Source organism: Micropterus dolomieu, linkage group LG10 (genome assembly GCF_021292245.1).
Source record: "Micropterus dolomieu isolate WLL.071019.BEF.003 ecotype Adirondacks linkage group LG10, ASM2129224v1, whole genome shotgun sequence".
Taxonomy (NCBI): domain Eukaryota; kingdom Metazoa; phylum Chordata; class Actinopteri; order Centrarchiformes; family Centrarchidae; genus Micropterus; species Micropterus dolomieu.
The window spans coordinates 218440-235463 of NC_060159.1; positions in this window are offsets into that span (position 1 = coordinate 218440).

Here is a 17024-nt window from a genome sequence, read left to right on the forward strand (position 1 = left end):
GAGCATGTACACTGAAGTTACGACAACTTCCGTGTCATGGCGAAGAGCTGATCTTTGACGCCACGCCACGGACACGCCCATTGACGAAAACTTCCAAATAGCACAACTTTTCATCTTCAATGCCTTTAGAAGGCACAGCAAAAATTTGAGGTCGGTCGGACTAAATCCCTAGGAGGAGTTCGTTAAAGTACGAAGTGTGTAAATCATCCAAAATTTGACGTAAAATTAAAAATGGCCGACTTCCTGTTGATTTTAGGGCATCGCTCCAAGAGGCTTTTTTGTGCGTCTGGACAAGATACACGTACCACAGAAAATTCGTGTATGTAGGTGAAACGTGCGGCGGGGGCTGCTTCGTTAAAAGTCACTTCCTGTTGCGAGCAGGTGGCGCTATGACTGTGGGTAAATGTCGGCATGTACATGTGTTCAGGGCGGGACTCTCATCCTACATGTACAGTTTGGTCCAGATGTGAGCATATACACTGAAGTTACGACAACTTCCGTGTCATGGGGAAGAGTTGATCTTTGACGCCACGCCACGGACACGCCCATTGTCGACACAGGAAGTGGCATATAGCACTTTCATGTGGCGTCGGTAGCAAATTCACAGCCGCACCGGCAGAGCTCCAGAATGTGCAACGCGGCTGGCTCACAGCCGGACGCGCTACAAGTGCGAGGGCCCGCCCAACGCTGCTTGCAGCTTTAATTCATTTTGTTTCACATAAAAACTATAATTTAAAATCAACCATAACAGACATTAGCAACACAGGACAAACAGCGCACGAGAAGATAGACGCCAACAATGGGGTTATATATAATAAATAATAAAGAGCGAAGACAACTAAAGTGTGAGAGCTACAGCTGAGCTACAGGGAGAGTTGTGCTTCCTATGAAATAAGGCAAGAGGAAGAAGTCCCTTTTGTGAACAAACTTTCACTTTGGCTGCTTGTAGCTTATTAGTGACTTGTGTCTTACTACAATTTTTGAGTTTGGACAGTCAGGTCGCATTTGATGTGACTTTGACGTCACTGTATAGCAGCTATTCTGCTGTAGATGGAGCCACGCTGAACGAAAAAGCTCCACAAAAAGCCATTATTAAACATGTGGCTCTCTTTCTTCTATACCTCGCTATCATCTGCTCACAAATTCCCTTTCTTATACCTAAAATCCACAAGACAGGTTCTGTTCTGAGTTGCAAGCATGCTACTTGTCCGAACGGACACAGTGGGGAGAGAGAGAGATGGGAGGGAGCGAGTTGTGGGGCAGTGCGTTGTACAGCGCCAGAAACCATAATGAAACGAACAGAAAGTTGTGAACACTTGTCACAAACGGTGAGTTTTCGTGGAATGGCGTGGCTTCCAAAATCGATAATTCATCATAAAACAGGAAGTTGTAATAACTTGATTGTGCATACTTACATTTGCACTAAATTATATGATATACAATGATATGTACAATAAGAGTCCCGCCCTGAACACATCCACATGCCAACATTCACTCAAAGCCATATAGCGCCACTTGCTGGCAACAGGAAGTGACTTTTAACGAAGCGGTCCCATGGCACGTTTCACCTACATGTACGAAATTTCTGTGGCACGTGTATCATGTCCAGACGTACCAAAAGCCTCTTGGAGTGATGCCCTAATCACAACAGGAAGTCGGCCATTTTGAATTGTATGGTGATTTTTGGATGAGTTTGAGGGCCATGTACTTTAACAAACTCCTCCTAAAGAATTAGTCCGACCAACTTCAGATTTTCGATGTCTATTGTAAACCCATTGACAATTAAAAGTTGTACAAACGCTGAGTTTTTGAGGAACGCTGTGCCCGTGGCGTGGGGTCCAAAATTGATGATTCGCCATGAAATAGTAAGTTGTTGTAACTTCATTCTACATGCTCACATCTGCACCAAACTTTACAGTACCTCCCTGAACACATCTACAAGCCAAAATTCCCCCATAGTCACAGTGTAACCTGCTGGCAACAGAAAGTGACTACGTTTATGCTGTGAACCACTTCGTTGCAGGTTGGATATACAGTCCCCTCCAAAAGTATTGGAACAGTAAGGCCAATTCCTGTGTTTTTGTTGTTCACAGAAGACATTTGGGTTTAAGACCAAAAGAAGAGTATGAGGCAAGAGTTCAGAATTCCAGCTCTCATTTCCTGGTATTCACATATTCACACAACTCAGGACATACCACTCTTTGTTTGAACCCACCCATTTTTCAAGTGAGCAAAACTATTGTGACATGTGACTGACAGATGTTTCTTGTTGCCCAGGTGTTGCCTTTTAGGTTGATTGTCCAAACATTAAATAGCTCCGCAGTTAGTTTTCATGTTTTCATGCTTGGTTCAAACCTATAAAGACTGCATTTCCTGTTAAAGAGGATAAACCATCATGAAGACCAGAGAGCTGTCTATGGGAGAAAAGCAAGCCATTGTCAAGTTGAGAAAAGAAGGAAAATTGACCAGAGCCATTGGACAAACATTGGGCATAGCAAGCACAACAATTTGGAATGTCCTGAAAAAGAAAGAAACTACTGGTGTACTGAGCAACAGACGTCCAACAGGTCGGCCAAGGAAAACAACAGTAGTTGATGACAGAAATATCAGAGCTGTGAAGAAAACCCCCAAAAAATCAGTAAGTGACATCACCAACGACTTCCACAGTGCAGGGTGAAGGTATCACAATCCACTGTTGGAAGAAGACTCAGAGAGCAGAAATATAGAGGCTACATCACAAGATGTAAACCACTCATTAGCAGGAAGAATCAGAAGGCCAGATTGAAATTTGCTAAGAAGTACAAAGATGAGCCGCAAAAGTTCTGGAACACAATCTGATGGACTGATGAGACCAAGATTAAGTGACGGAAAGGCCAAAGAAAAAAAACTGCTTATGATCCGAAAAACATACAAGCTCATCTGTGAAGCATGGTGGAGGTATGTCATTGCTTGGGCGTGCATGGCTGCTTCTGGAACAGGGTCATTAATATTTATTGTTGATGTAACTGATGATGGTAGCAGCAGAATGAATTCAGAAGTGGACAGAAATATTTTGTCTGCCAATTTACGGAGAAATGCATTGAAACTAATCGGTAGGAAGTTTATCATGCAGCAGGACAATGAGCCAAAGCACACTGCCAACAAAACAAAGGACTTCATCAGGGGGAAAAGTGGAAGGTTTTAGACTGGCCAAGTCAATCACCTGACCTTAACCCAATAGAGCATGCATTTCACCTCCTTAAGAGGAGACTGAAGGGAGAAACACCCCGAAACAAAGAAGAACTGAAAGAAGCTGCGGTAAAAGCCTGGAATAGCATCACAAATAAAGAATGCAACAGTTTGGTGATGTCGATGGGTCACAGGTTATTTACTTTAAATTATTTGTTTTGCTCACAAAGGAAACACAGGAAGGGATGTATAACACCTTCATGCAGCATCCGAAGCGCTGAACTTGTTTTTTTTTTTTTCAGTACAGTTGTATTGTGCTGTGTCTTTATCAGCTGTTTCGGATAAGGCTTTTGCTTGAAAAGTCAAATGTTATTTATTTTATCAGAAATATCGTACACACTGTTGTATAGTGAAAGCTTCATCTTAATGATCAAAACGGGTGTCGTTCAAACTGAACGTTTATTTTCCAACATGCTGCATTTTACAGACAAGGAGGGAAAACAACTGCTGCATACACCATTGTAAACACACCTTTTTTCTACTAAAGCTTGCAACAAAAATATAGGGAAGCTACTTCCTTGAAACTTCAGAATTAGAGCTTCCCTTTCAAAATAAAAGCATCCCAGTCTGTCACTTGAAACAAAGCATTTTCAGTGTATTCTCCATTGTAACAATGAATAATTACCTAAACAAGACCTTTTACGACACGTCACATCTACTGTAAGCACCATAACCTTTAACACTGTAAATAGTCTTTTACATTCTTGATATACAATTTAAACTGAAGATTGCTTTACTTAACTACTTAAATCAACAAAAATTAAATCAGTATCTTATCCACAACACACACATTCCTTTGATATGCTCCGTCATTTAATTATTAAAGGCATATTTCTGAATTAGAAATACTAACTATAAGGAAACAGGAAGAACATGCACTATGCCCCAGGCTACATCTCTCCTCATTGCATATCATTTCCATGTAGTCTCTCTGTTTCCTCCGCTGCCTGCGTTCTCCTCCTTTGTGTTTACTTCCCCCTCCCTCCCCTCCTCCACACACACCCTCACACGATCCGGGCTAGTCAATGTGATCTGAATGGAGGCTGATTCAGGGTGTCAGGCCCTGTCTTAAATGTAATAAATTACCATCGGGCCAGGGAACGGTGCATCCCTCCCAACACATCACCAGCATCACCAACATCCTTGACCTCCTCTTCTACCCCCCACCTCTCACACACATATACACACTCTGTCACCCATCATCCTGTGCCCCAGTGAGAATTATTAGCATTGTCAGAACTGGCTGGGAAAGGAGGCCAGTAGAGACTTGGGTATGGGTGTGTATTAGACAGAGATAATGTGTGTGGTAGCATGCACATATGCATAGATGTGTATCTGCATGCAGGTGCTGCACTGAGTTTTATGCACAAATGTGTGAGTTTTCTTGACGATCATGAGTGTGTGTGTATGAGTGTGTATGTGTGTGTTTGAAATAAAGCAATAGCAGAGAGCTGATGATCTATGGAGATAGAGGAAGAATTGGTGAGGGTACCTGATCAAACTGAGCTGAGCTGTGTTTATGAAATTTGCTGAAATGGTGTTTTGGTCAAATGTAAAAACCACTTGCATAGCTACTGGTGGAGGTCTGAGTCAAGGTTAGACTGATCAGTTAGATCAATAGCACTTTGTTAATACATCTCTTTCAATTCAATTGCAATAAAATTTTATTTATATAGTGCCATTTCATAACGGAACTTGATTCATTGCAATTTTCATAGAGCAGGTATAGACCATACTCTTTCATCTGCCTCAACTGGTTGGCGTGGACTTTTAACTTTTACTTTATTAGGGCCAGAGCACGAAAGTGCCAGGCCACCAATGGTGTCCAAGCACGAAGTGCAAGGAACCTATTGTTTTTGCAAAACTTTACAGCGACACTCAAACTGGTAATGTTTTGATTTGATGTCAGTTTTGGGATTGGGGGTTGCACATTGGCTCTATAGCATCCTCTTGTAATCCATTTGGGTCCTGAATCCGATTTCCATCTTGGTCCATTTCAAAGTACTTTCCTGACTTGTTTACTTTCGCTATTAGTTTTTTAATCTGTATCCATATCAGTTTCGCATTGCCTCTCTCCTCACTAATAATGTTTATGATAAAGTTATCCTTGGCCTTTCTCAGTTCTTTAATTAACTTGTGTCTTAACATTATACATTTACGTTTATCATATTCTAATTTAGCCTGTTTTAATGGAAGGTCACGTTGTTTCATTAATCTCTATACATCTGAGTTCAACCAGGTGTGGGTGGGAACGGGCTGACCATTTCATTTGGAGGTAAAAGTAAAATACTTCACACCTGTAATGTCACTAATAATAATGTTGAGGCAGGAAGTGGGTCTGTAAACTGTGATAGATGTTTAAAGTTTGGGTAAGTTTGCCTAAGCTGTTGGTTTCCAAACACAGACTGCTGGTGTTTCTTGACTTGCCATATTCTGAGATCTCGGCATGTGAGATGTCCCTCAGCACCCAATCAGTGAAATGGTAATTCAATTCAATTACATTTTATTTATATAGCGCCAAATCACAACAACAGTTATCCTATAGCGCTTTTCATAAAAGAGCAGGTTTAGACCATACTCTGTGATGTTAGACTCGGGGTGGCTCAGGTTGGGCGGCTATCTGCCTCAACTGTTTGGGGGTGAAAGAGAGAGCAAGAAGCTTTGAGTGTGTTTGGTCTGTTCACAGACAGCTTTTGCTGTCTGTTTCTCTTGTCCAGGGTCCTTGCTGTTTCATTGATGCAGTGTCACCCACAGCTCATGTGATGTCATGATGATGTCATTGTAGGTGCTGACTAAAGACTGGCTAGATGTAGTGACAATGGAATTATGTAAGAGACTCCTACTGGAATAAAGTTTGTTGGTTAGATTAGTCTGCCCTGGTCGTAAGTCAGGATGATGTCAGGAAAGACATACTGTGTCTTCCCACATGATGCATCAGTCATCAGCTCATTTTCCGGAGGCTCCCCTTGCAGAGGTCCCTACTATATGAGCAGCAGTGACCCAGTCCGGACACAGTCAGGTGAACATGTTAAGATGTGCCCTCACATTCAGAACATGTGCAAACCTCTCACAGATAACAAGGCAGTAATTGTTGAGTTCTAATGAAAGGTAGCCTTCATCATTTCCATAAGCCATAAATCATAGCTAAGTTATTATAAATCTTTCAGCTAATGCAGTCCCTACTCACCATTAATCTTTCTGATAATCAGTCTTCTGCACACTATTAGTCATTAGACCATACTTTGTTTACTCTTAACACATAGTATGTGTCATTTTACAAGGCTTTGCTTAAAAAAAATAAATTAGCAGTACAACTAGAAACCTTTTCTTTGCAAAATCAGTTAACTTTTCATGTGAAGATTTAAAGGCAGGGTAGGCAAGTTTCTTCTAAAACACTTTTTATCATATTTGTTGAAACTGTCTTTACACACCAATACATATTAAAAAGTTAGGTGCTCTGAAAAAGAGAGTATGAAAATCGGCTGTCTGTAGTCCTCTCAGGGCTGCAGTAAACACAGCCACTCGTTCCATTCGGACCGAATGCATTGATTGGCTGGGTGTCCCTCGCTGCCATGGCTACCAGCCCTGCTGCTACAGGAACTGCCCACATTACGCGCGCGTGGTCAGTACCACTTAATTCCCATCCGATCCAATACCAAATAATACCCAGGCTGGTATTGCCGATACCAATACCAATACTTTTTACATATTTTATTTCTAGTTTAATGTGACCTCCCCCCTCCCGTTTCTGTATTTATGAGAGAAATAAGGAGTAGGCTGTAGCCTTACCAATTCAAAATAATAGCTGCATAATGACAAGACATCAAACTACTGTCATATTCTTTAATTATAATGAAAATATCCTGCTCAGAACAGCCGCTTCATAACATCATTGTATTATTTTGACTTAATCTCAGATGTTTGGCGAAGTTTGCAGTGTTGCCAAAGTATTTCACTGTCTTTGCACACACATCACACACAGCTTCATTATTACCTTCACAGCTAAAACACAGCCAGAGGTGACTGCTTTTACAGTCGGCCATAGTCAGTATTCAATCACGGGAAATGTAAAGGGCTGCAGAGGCTCACTTCAAAGAAGCTCCGTCAGAAAGCTGTATCGCAAGCATGACTTTGACAGGCATAAGGAATAGTAGTTCCTGTCAACCGAGTAGTTAGACAATCCTGGTGACAGTAAGATACTTATAATAAAACACACACTCACTCCAAATTACTAAGTTTAGATATATGAGTATCGATCCTAGAGCAGGAAACGTTGGTATCTGAAATATCGATACTTTAGGATCGATTCGCACATCTCTACGTCAGCCCTCAGACCTGAGGAGAGAAGCTGTCAGACCGGTGGGTGATATCTGCATGGCTTTTCAACGATTTCTGCTGGACAGGTAATCTGGCTTTTATCATTTTGATGGTAATAGTTACTTTCATCGCTAGCAAATGTAGCTACCTACTTAGCATACAGCTAATGGTTGCTACAAGTGCAGACTGGTGTAGGAGCCAGAGTAGAGACGATCAATTATATCTAGCTGTCTATCTACGTTTATTGTTATGCTAAGTTTACACCTATCTTTACCATGTATCTAATCTGTTTGTGTGATTATCTTGTGTCTGCAGGCGTTGTTTGACTGTATGTTACTCTTTTACAAGTGTGGTGATGTAGCTGTGTGTTTGTAGTTATGAGAAAGATATTTCAGCGTTAGTGTACATAAACAATGATGGCTAAAGATCCCCAAGTTTCTGGTATAGAGAATGGGATTGTGACGTCAGCCGATCCCAGTAACGCAAGGCATTGTGGGATTTTAGGACACTGAAGTTATGGAGAAACGTAGTAGTAGCAGCGTAGTAGTAGTATTGGCGGTAGACCATAGGTGGTGGTATATTTTAGAAGTAATTCAATTTAGAAACACAAAGAATGATGAATGCGTGCTGCATTATAAATGGTCACAATCGTTCTCATGATCGGCGTGGAAAATGTATCACAAATGGAGTACGATTTTTCAGCTTTCCCGCCTGGAAGCAAAGCAATGGAATTCAAGTCGCAGTGTTAACAAAGAGGCGTCGCATGGCATGTGTAGCAGCTGTAAGACGGACAAACATCACCTTCTGCAACATTTCCCGACACACGTTTGTGTGTTCACGGCATTTTTACACAGGTAAGTTATCATTACAACACCTTTTACTGTTATGTGGTTACCGCTAGCTGCCCATACAAACTTAATTTTGTAGCTAACATTATGCAGCCCGCACTCGGGTGTGCAAAATTAGCTAGTTAAACTAGCTGCAACCCAACAACTGTACAGGGTAGGGTTGTAACTAGTTTATCTTAGTTGTGCAAATTTAGCTAACAGTAACTTTAGCTAAAACTAGTTTCAACACAACAACCGTAACATTAACTCCAATTACGAAAGAGTTGTAACTAGCTAACTTTGTAAAACCAAGTTAGCTGGCTGCATAGCTATAAAATTAAGCTACCTATAAAGGAAGGAATCTATATAACGTATGTAACTGTTACGTTATGTATCTGTAACTGTTCATCCGATCAACTTAACACTTGAGTGTGAAGTTATTTGGACTAAACTTAATAAACATGTGTTAATAAATGATGGAAAACTACGTCAATTCTGAATCTTTTTATTTGTGTCACATAACATGAACTTAGTGCAATGCTGTAGTAAATATGTGTGTAAAATTCACAGTAACAATGTAGTGTAAGTATAACAGGTAAATTAACTTATAGGTACTGATAACATGAACTGCAGTGTAAAAATGTGCACATTCAACCGGTAAAAAGTCAACTTCAAGAACTGACAACATGTCATAATAAAAAAGGCACTATGTACAAACTATTCACAATCTATTAAACAAAGAAGTGTCTGTTCAGTATTCAATACTGGAGATATAAATACCAAAACCTGCTTGTGCTCCACTGTTTCAGTTCTGTGTGCATGAGGCACAGAGCCATGGCTCACTAGCTGAAGGGGCCTGACTAAGTCCAACACAGCTGAGGTGGAACCACTTGATTGCAGTTTTCCTTGTCACAAGCCACCATGTCGTCCTGGTCTTCAGGGCCTCTGCAAACGCACCATAGTTTGTCTTCTGCAGTGCCTGTGTTCTTGGCCTTTTTGTGTGAGCTTGCTGTAACACAGTTAAAGGATGCTGAGTTGTGGTGGCTGCTTGGGTGTAGTGGCAAGCCACAAGCTCAGGTAGAGACACCTTGAGGAAAAACTCCTGTGCCTTTGTCAGAAGTGCTGTCCAGAACTCCACATCTGGTAAGATCCGAACCACAGCACAGTCTCTCTGCGGACACACAACAAAGTCACAAAACCCTGACCCGGTGACAAAGATCTGAGTTTGTCCCTGGCTGTAGTACTTATGTGTCTTTTTCAAGTTTAACTTCTCATCAGTTAGCTGAAGACAAAAAGTTGCTGTCATCTGTACAGGCCTGCAGGATGGAGTTGTTTTGGTGCTTATATGTGCATTTGATTTCCAGACAGCCTTTCTCATAACATGTGCAGTGAATGAGCCCACCAGATGCCCTAACCTCCGGAAATGATGGATTTATGATAAACCCATATTGCTCCACTTTCAGGTTATCGTGTTGGGAAGCTGCCAATGTGACATAGGTCTGCCTTGTTTTTTCCTCGTGGTCTATCCCCCATCTGATGGCAGCTGTAGATGCTATTTTCTGAGGGCAGCACACCCTCCTCACAGTTGACAAAGCTGGTCTTGCAACACTGTTGGACACAACATCATGAATGTTGGAAGCTGTTATTCTTCCTGCTCTTGATGTGTACCAGGCAGGAGATTGATGCTGCTGTCTTGTCTGAGCGCCCTCAGGTCACCTGCAGATTTGGAGTCTTCCAACAAACTGTGCTTCTCACCAGTATACGCTGATCGGACCATGCCTGGATGGCCTGGATTACTACCACCGTGTCCACAGTCCAGCCAGGAGAAAAGCTGATGACACAATTCAGTATGTTGCATTATGAGTAATCTTGTGCATTTTACTCAATACGTTTAAAAGTGATGAGTCAAAAAATATTAAACAGTATGAGGAATACAGATAGATGGTGCTGATTTATTGTTGTTATTGATTGCATTTTATGTGGAAATGCTAACTACTGTATAAGAGAACAAAGTCAGATATTACAAACTTTTCACTAAGCTGATCCTCCTTTCTGTATTATCAGGTACAGCAAAGCGTACAACAAAAAGTCCAGGAAGTGGAGCTTGTACTCATTGAAGGTGGAGAAGGTTACATCGTAGACCTCCACAGTGCCATCCTCCTCCGACGGTTGTCTGCTACTGAGGAGATGCCTTGAAGCAGAACCAGGAGACCTGATGATCCCCGTCAACATGGAGTTGAGTCAGGTGTCCCTGCTCCAACTGTGTTGCTAGATACAGCAAAAATATAAATCAGAAAGTAATATGGTTGGTTTTGAAATGTGGTAATCATGTCAGAGAGGTGATTGTGACATATTTAATCATTTCCACAGCATTTACATTTACATTTACTCATTTGGCAGACGCTTTTATCCAAAGCGCATTACATTTGAGGAACAACATACAAGCATCAACAGAGTATCAATTACAGATCTACAACTGACAAAACATACTAGTAAGAGCAGCAATAAATACTAGTAAGAGCTCACAGTACATATCACATCAATGGGGTAGATACCTAGGGAAGGAAGTAAGAGTTAACAAAAAGTGCAATCAAAACAAAAAGTGCAATCTATACATGATCATTGTAGGGGATAGAAGAAGAAGAGCACAGGAAGTGCATGTTAGGGGTTAGGAGTTATAGGTGTTATAAGAGGAAGTGTTCTCAGAAGAGATGAGTTTTCAAGAGCTTCTTGAAGTTAGAGAGCTCTGATGGCGTGTGGTAGCTCGTTCCACCATCGTGGTGTCACAGATGAGAATAGCCGGGACTGGGATTGCTTTGTGTGAAGGGATGGCAGAGCCAGGCGGCGTTCGTTGGAGGAGCGTAGCGGCTGAGAAGGAACGTAAGTTTGTATTATGGAGTTTAGGTAGATTGGGGCAGATCCAGTAGTCACTCTGTATGAAAGCATTAGTGACTTGAATTTGATTCTGGAGGCCACGGGGAGCCAGTGGAGGTCACTGAGTAATGGAGTGACATGAGTCACTCGCTGCTGCGTTCTGAACCATTTGTAAGGGTTCACCGCACAAGCTGGAAGACCTGCTAGGAGGGCATTGCAATAGTCGATGCGAGAGATAACCATGGCCTGTACCAGAAGCTGTGTGGCATACTGAGTGAGGTAGGGCCTGATTTTCCTTATGTTGTATACAGCAAAGCGGCATGAACGAAAGACAGCAGCAACATGGTCTGAAAAGGACAGCTGGTCATCAATCATGACACCCAGGTTTCTCACCACCTTGGCAGGTGTGATGGTTGCGGAGTCAATTTGTAGTTTGATGTTGGATCAAATGTGTGGATAGATTGCTTGGCTGGAATGACCAAGAGTTCAGTCTTAGAGAGGTTTAGTTGAAGGTGGCAAGCCTTCATCCATGCAGATATGTCCGATAGACAGTCCGTGATCCACGCCGAGACAGTGGGATCGCCTGGCGGGAAGGATAGGTAGAGTTGCGTGTCGTCTGCGTAGCAGTGGTAAGAGAAGCCGTGCGAGCGAATGATCAGCCCCAGTGAGGTGGTGTAAATTGTCCTTGCCACAAAACATTGTAGGAACGCCCCGAGAGGTAGGATTCGAACCACAGGAGTGCTTTACTCAAGATGCCCATTGCTGAGAGAGTGAATAGCAGGATCCTGTGGTTGACTGTGTCAAAGGCAGCTGATAGGTCAAGCAGGATAAGAACCGAGGATTGGGCTGCAGCTTTAGTTGACCTTAGGGCTTCTGTTACAGACAGAAGAGCTGTTTCAGTAGAGTGGGCACTCTTAAAACCAGACTGGTATGGATCTAGGAGGTCATTCCGTGAGAGGAATTCTGAGACCTGTTTGAATACTGCCTGTTCAATAGTTTTGGATAAATAAGGTAGAAGAGACACTGGTCGATAGTTCTCAACTTGAGTTGGTTCAAGTGAGGGCTTTTTGAGCAAGGGTGTAACCCGAGCCCTTTTGAAAGTGGTCGGGAAGGTTCCTGAAGCCAGAGAAGTATTTATCACATGAGTGATTGTCGGGACCACAGCAGGAGATATGGCTTGGAGGAGATTCGTAGGAATCGGGTCCAGTGGGCATGTAGTTGGACGGCTACGGGTCAAGAGTTCTGATACTTCGCTCTCTGTGAGAGGAGTAAATGAGGAGAGTGAACGACCACTGACCTGGGAGGGCAGAGGAAAAGATGTAGTAGGACTGCTACAATGGTTGAGTTTGAGTGTTTTAGAGAATGGGCTAGTTATGGCCTCCACTTTGCCTGTGAAGAAGGCAGCAAAGGTATCAGCAGACAAGTTTGTGGGTGGTGGAGGTGGAGGAGGATTTAGTAGCGCTTTAAAAGTGTAAAATAATTTCCTTGAGTCAGTGGCACTGCTTATTCTGTCATTATAGAACGCAGTTTTGGCAGCGATACGATGCTACGTGTAAATCTGAACTGTCTTCATAATCAGTCAAGATACATCTGGACACACCTTGTCTCTTCCTGTATATACTTATTTTTATTGATGATCTGTTTGTGATATAGGTTGTAGTTCCCCTTCAAGGGAACTCGAACTGCGTCGGTGACGACACTATGGGAACGCCTTTGGGCGTGGCAGGGCTGAAACATGAATGAAACTACTCCAATCCCATTGGTGTTGCTAGAACGGTAGCGTGTGACGGCGTAACTGGAGGCGTATATAAGCACGCCGGCACACCGGACACATTAGCCTTTTTCTATTCAGCAGGCACTCTGGCATGTTTGATACTACCACAAGAGGATCTAGTTACCTGGAAGGAGAAGCAGAGGAGAATGCTGGTGAGCAGTTCAGGCAGTGTGTCTTTCCATGCCCGCGCTACATCACAGCTGGGGACACTCATGACCTGTGTGTTTCCTTCTGGGGATGCCGCATGCCCAGGCAGCTCTCGAGGGGGCTGCTTGCGGCCATTGCGAGGCCCTGCCCCTGAGGGTGCTGAGGTCCCGTGCGGCTCTTTTTTCCGAAGACGGCCGGATGCGCTCTCCCTGTGGCTCGCGCCCGGCGGTCGCTGAGGCGGCGCGCCGGCTTCGGTCATGGGGCACCCAGCGCTACATCTCCGAGGGCATTGGGACTGCTGAGGCTTTTTCCCGTTCCTCGTCTGCTGACTCCGCCTCCTCTCTTCCCCGTTCGGGAGTCCATTCTCGGCTTCTCCCTCTATGAGCTTTTCTGCAGCCCGAGCGCCACCTCCGCTTCGATCCTCGCCATTCTTTCCTGATTTACACAATGAGTTGTGTAAATCATGGAACAAACCAAGAAAAAAAAAAAGCTGCTCTGCACGGCTGACTGTGTCCCCTCTGCTGGACTACAGCAGCGTGACAGAAACTAAGCAGCACGGCTACGGAACGATGCCTTGGGGGGAGGAAGCACTCGCGAGCTATCTTTCTCCCACCCTCGCTTCGTTCCTTCAGATGTCGGTGCTCCCCACCAAGCTGTGTCGGACGACATCCGCTTTGGTGGGCAAGGCCTATATGGCAGCGGGTCGAGCTGGTGCAAGCCTGCACACTATGGCCATCTTGCAGGCGTACCAGGCCGATCTTCTCAAGACTGTGACCTAGGGGGAGGTCCCTCTGAGGAGGACCTGACTGAGCTCCGTAGAGCTATGGACTTAACGCTCCATGTTACCAAGCATTGGCTGCTCAATGGCAGCATTGGTGACTATGGAGCCCCATCTGTGGCTCAACCTCTCAGGCATCCAGGGGAAGGAGAAGGCTTTTCTCCTGGATGTGCCCCTCTCTCCTACTGGCCTGTTTGGTGAGGCGGTGGATGCTGTCGCTTCCCGTAGTCCCCCTCAACAAACAAACTCTCGCCCACAGCCCCCCGAGAGGCTGACCGAGGTCCCGTCCCTCGTGGCGGCTCAGGCAACAGGCGCTGTTTTTCCCGCCGTCTTGGCGCTCGGGACACGCTAACCGCCAGCGAGCTCTCACCAGTCTGCCCGCCTCGAGGGGTTGCAGCTGGAAAACGATCGGGCTCACACACCGTGGGTCGCTGGCGAGTTTTCTCTGGCATACCTCCATTTCAGGGTGCCACCGAGGACCTACGCAAGACACCGGCCACCAGCCCCGAGGCTCACACACCGTGGGTTGTCGGCGGGGTTTCCCTGGCGAGGGGCTGAGGGCTACCCGAGGGGCTGGTTCCCTTGGTGGATTTCGCACAAGAATGGCGGAGCCTTGCGAATATTTCCCCGTGGGTCCTGCGCACCGTAGTGGATGGCTACAGGCTGCAGTTCCGGGTCCACCCACCCGGATTCAACGGGGTGGTCTGAACTGCGGTGCACTCAAGGCGGAGCCAGGTATTGGAACAGGAAGTTCTCTCTCTACTGGACAAAGGGGCCATAGAACGCATTCCCCAGCCAGTCAGGGAGTCCGGGTTCTACAGCCGGTACTTCATAGTTCCCAAGAAGGACGGAGGATTGCGTCCGATTTTAGATCTGCGGTCCCTGAACCAATCTCTGAGGAGATTCAGGTTCAGGATGCTCACCATCCCCGCCATCATCAGTCACATCCAATCTGAGGATTGGTTTGTCACGATAGATCTGCGAGACGCATATTTCCAGATCTCCATCCGTCCCTCTCACAGGAAGTTCCTGAGGTTCGCCTTCGGGGGTGCGGCGTACCGGTATCGGGTTCTTCCGAAACACTTTCAGAGGGTGTTGGGTATCATGGGGGCAGCGTCCAGCGTAATCCCGTCTGGCCTACTGCACATGAGAGCCCTGCAGTGGTGGTTAAAATCCAAGGAATTCTCCCCAAGGAGAAATATGTTCGTCTGATACGGGTTACAAGCAGGTGCCTTCATTCCCTGTCAGTATGGAGGAAGCCATGGTTCCTGTCCCAGGGTCCCGTGTTGGGAGCGTCATGTCGCCGGACAATTATTCGACAGACGCCTCACTCGCGGGGTGGGGCGCAGTCATGGACGGCCGCTTTGCAAGAGGCTCCTGGCAGGAGCATCATTTCTCTTGGCACAAAAATTGCCTGGAAATGTTGGCGGTTTTCATAGCTCTGAGGAGTTTTCTGCCCGCTCTCCGCAGTCGCCACGTCCTTGTCAGGACCGACAACACGTCAGTGGTGGCCTATTTGAATCACCAGGGGGGTCTGCACTCGCGCCCATTATGCAAGCTGGCACATCAGATCCTCCTGTGGTCCCAGCAGAGACTGCTGTCCCTCAGAGCGATGTATATCCCTGGGACCTGCTGTCGCGACAGGGGCTGAGGTCCGGGGAATGGAGACTCCACCCCCAGGTGGTGGAGCTATTGTGCGAAAGGTTCGGCCCTATAGACGTGGACTTGTTTGCGTCTCAAGAGACGACGCACTGTCCACTGTGGTTCTCCCTCTTGCCCCCAGCCCCGCTAGGGCTGGATGCCATGGTACAGACGTGGCCGAGGCTGCAACACCAATAGGATTGGAGTAGTTTCATTCATGTTTCAGCCCTGCCATGCCCAAAGGCGTTCCCATAGTGTCGTCACCGACGCAGTGTCTCGTTCCCCTTCTCGTAACCCGAGACATTTTAGTAGTATATAATAACAATAAACAAAGTGTTATACCACATTTGGATGTCATTATTTCAGACAAAAGACTGATAAATGTAGTTGCTTGATTGTTTAAAGTGTAAAGAAAAGGCATTTATCATTTTCAATGTCTTATTTAAAAAAGAATGAAAATATCCAGAATAGGGAAAATATACTTTCTATTTTTTCTACCCTCCTGGGAATAAAACAAAAACAATGTACAGGTATTTATCCACACAGTGGATGGAATTATTTGTGTAGCAGTTAGTGACATTACATATTCCACCCTGCTAGGATTAAACCTCTGTATTGTCATCCAACGAAGGTTAAAATCAAGGGCAACTGGACTTGGTTGAAGATACTGGAAGACGTTTCGTCCCTCATCCAAAGGACTTCTTCAGTTCTGTCCAGAACGTCCTTCTGGATGACTGAGAATCTTCATAGACTCTGTATTGTCCCAGTGGATCAGGATAACAGTTGCATATCTTCCAGAAACAGCAACTTAGTGACCAAGTGCTCCACACTGCAACACCACAAACTGTCTGTAAGCTGCCTGATTAAACTGTTACTCTGTCCTGGGTCTGGAAGATCAGCCATGTGTGGTGCATGGTAGTCTGGATGTTGTCCACAGTCCTCAGATTCTGGCCTGTAAAGGAATATATAGTTGTTAGAACCCTAAATGGGAAAGATCTGTGTAATTGGAAAAAACATTCATCAACATCATCACATATTTTTATTGAACAGGGGTTTGTTGTTCTCTAACAGGACTTCTGTGTCTTCATTACACACCAGGTCAGTGTATATGACACAGCGCTGTAGTTAGTTGTTTTAATCAGTAAACTAATAAAATAGTGACATTTACACTTTATTTTTGACACCCAAAGGGCTTAGGGGGAAACACCAGAGAAACTTTTAGACAAGTACACGGGGAGATAATAGACTAATATTAAAATATATTTGTATATATATACCTGTTCATATGCCGTTGTTGGAGTGTGAAGCTCGACACAGGTATGTGCTCCTTGGCTTGCACCTCGTCCTCCTCGTCCTCCCCGTCCTGCCTCTTCTCCCTCGGACCCTGGCAGCCCTACCTCCTCTGCTTTGCCTTTTGGAAGGAGGCCAGAAGGGAGGG